Source organism: Cherax quadricarinatus, chromosome 42 (assembly GCF_038502225.1).
Source record: "Cherax quadricarinatus isolate ZL_2023a chromosome 42, ASM3850222v1, whole genome shotgun sequence".
In the NCBI taxonomy this organism is placed as follows: domain Eukaryota; kingdom Metazoa; phylum Arthropoda; class Malacostraca; order Decapoda; family Parastacidae; genus Cherax; species Cherax quadricarinatus.
The window spans coordinates 9,893,237-9,896,474 of record NC_091333.1 but is presented as its reverse complement, the minus strand read 5'-3'; the positions used below and the strand labels follow the sequence as shown (position 1 = coordinate 9,896,474).

At 42.0% G+C, this 3,238-nt stretch overlaps 1 non-coding gene across 1 annotated transcript; it reads right to left on the bottom strand.

Moving 5' to 3' along the window:
- Window positions 1-825: 825 nt before the first annotated feature.
- On the bottom strand, window positions 826-897 carry TRNAA-UGC (transfer RNA alanine (anticodon UGC)). The gene has a single exon. It is a non-coding gene; the product is annotated as a tRNA-Ala (tRNA).
- Between the last annotated feature and the right edge of the window lie 2,341 nt (window positions 898-3,238).

The following is a 3,238-nucleotide window of genomic DNA, read 5'->3' as shown; positions in this document are numbered from 1 at the left end:
GGCGGGGGACGGGAGTGGTAGAACGAAACAAGGGAGTAGAAGTAGTAGCGGTAGTAGTAGTAGCGGTAGTAGTAGTAGTAGTAGTAGTAGTAGTAGTAGTAGTAGTAGTGGTGGTAATAGTAGTGGTGGCAGGTAGTAATAGTAGAAATAGTGCAGTAGAGGTAGAGATGGAAATAAATATGTAATGGTAGCGAAAAAAAAAGACAGAAAGTCGAGTGTTAGCGGAGAAATAGCACTTATAATAGTAGCAATAATGGCGGAAATCTGTAAGAACAAAAGAATAAAAGCACTGCAGGAGAGATAATGGTTCTCAGGGGCCATTTAGTTTACTGTGTGACCAGGTAATGGTCCAAGACGGACCGAAACGTCGTCAAAAGTTTCTGTCTCCTAATTGCGTGTTATTTTTTGTATTTCAATTAGCACTAATATTATTATTATTATTATTACTATTATTATTATTACTACTACTACTTATAATAAAAATAATAATAATAATCATAATAATAATTTCAGAAAAATAATAGTAATAATAATAATAATAATTTCAGCAAAATAATAATAATAATAATAATAATAATAATAATTTCAGCAAAATAATAATAATAATAATAATAATTTCAGCAAAATAATAATAATAATTGCAACAACAGCAATAACAATAATAATAATTTTAAATCTACATATACGAGCATTTAGAATCTAGTGATTAAGTAACTTTCTTTAGGTACAGTTACACAAATTATCATACATAATAAAAATATGAGTAAATTACCCTGGATAACCCAAAAAGGGTCCATGAAAATATTACTCGCCATTAACGATCTTTGGAGGTGCCGGGGATCGAACCCGGGGCCTCTTACATGCAAAGCAAGCGCTCTACCACTGAGCTACACCCCCTTGTCCTTCACTGGGCTTAGACTAGCAAAATAATAACTGAAACTAATGCATAATATACATTTGAGAAGAGGATGGATAAATATTTTTAAGTAAGTAAGTAAGTAAATTTATTCAGGTATACACAATACAGTTACATAGAATTATCATACATAGCAGCATATGTGTAGATTTGCCTATTTAACGCACTGCTATGCATTTCATGAATAATGGATGGCCTGGGTGGTGATGGGTGGCCAGGGTGGTGATGGGTGGCTAGGGCGGTGCTGGGTGGCCAGGGAAGTGATGGGTGGCCAGGGGGGTGATGAATGGCCAAAGTGGTAATGGGTGGCTAGGGTAGTAATAGGTGGCCAGGGTGGTGATGGGTGGCCAGGGTGGTGATGAGTAGTCAGGGTGGTGATGGGTGGCCAGAGGTAGTAATGGGTGGCCAGGGTGGTGATGGGTGGACAGGGTGGCGATAGGTGGCCGGGGTGGTGATGGTGACCAGGGAGGTAATGGGTGGTCAGGGTAGTAATGGGTGGCCAGGTTGGTGATAGGTGGCCAGGGTGATGTTGAGTGGCCAGGGTGGTGATGGGTGATCAGAGGTAGTGATGGGTGCTTAGGGTGGTGATGGGTGGCGAGGGTGGTGATGGGTGGCCGGGGTGGTGCTTGGTGGCCAGGGAGGTGATGGGTGGCCTGCTGCAGGGCTGGGGAAAAGGCGGTGCAGATGCTGGCAATGCAATATAATTTTCGAGGAAGTAGTGACAGGCAACTCTTCACTACTGAAAATCTTGTACACACACACACACACACACACACACACACACACACACACACACACACACACACACACTCACACACTCACACACTCACACACACACACACACACTCCACACTCACACACACACACACACACACACACACATACACACACACATACACACACATACACACACACTCTCACACACACACACACACACACACACACACACACACACACTCACACACACATACACACACACACACACACACACACACACACACACACACACACACTCACACACACACACACACAAAATGGTAACTAACACCTACACACACACACACACACCTACACACACAACAGGCCTAGTGTCTAATCGACATGTGCCTAGGACAAAATGGTAACACACACACACACACACACACACACACACACACACACACACACACACACACACACACACATACACACAAATAGTGCAGCTGTTTAGCTGAAAACAAATTACATACAGAAAACTAAAAAAAAGGCCACGAGGCTTGTCTCAAAGCTGATACGCTGTACTCATAAAATTTTTGTTGTTGCCAACGAAATACTCTACGACCTGGAATTCACGACACTGGAAAAGGAACTCCATCAGCCTTAGTGTACGACTCACTCCCACTGTGCCGTGAAGGGAAGAGCTTCTCCCGCTGTTGCATAACACTAGTCTAGGTGTGTCCTGGAATGAAGACCTTCACTCCTTGCTTCATCGTCGGCCTCTGTTTTGCTTTGAGGGACCAACTCATAGGCAGAGCTGTACTGATTTGAGCTTACTCATCTTTCTTATTTGATCGTCAAGAAAGGTTTGAGGGCAGGTCCTTAACTGTGGTCAGGTCTCCCAAGCAAGAACTGTTGCAGACCTGCCAAAACAAACAAGTCAGCTCTGTATAAGAAACTGGCGCGTGTATGCTTTTTCAAGTGTATTGAAGTTTCAAGACTGTTTGCTCACTTTTAAAACAGTATACACAGGGATACTCTTGACAGCTGTGTTTATGCAAGGGTTTATGTAATCATGTATTCCTTCACGTATGTTTTATACCTCATGATGTGTTTATTTATGTTTTCAAGTATGTGTTTATTACTTTAATTAACTTAATACCTGAAATAGCACACGTTAGAGCCATTTGACTTCCACACTGTCTGAAGTGTGGAAGACAAAAAACAACATTAAACAAGAAGTGACAAGGTGTGTCCGGTGATTTTTTCCTCTGGTGAATAAATGACCATGAGCATGATTTCGAGAAGAGAGATTTTCGTGTCGCCCAGACTATAGCTGAGATAACTGTGTCGTCTAGACCACGGCTGAGATGATACCTGTGTTGTCCTGAGCATGGCTAAGATGATGCTCGTGTCCTGTCGATCATGGCTGAGGATTCTGAGATGCTGTTCATTCATTGATCGAGCTGGCTTTTATGTTAGCAGATTTCAGCTTTATCAAGTGTATACAAAAAAATCTAAAATTTATTCCCTAAATATATATTCCCTATCACGTGTAGTAAAGGTAAGGAAGAGGAAGGTCAGGACACAGGTGACATCATGTGACCGGGGCCTTTTTTGTGCGAT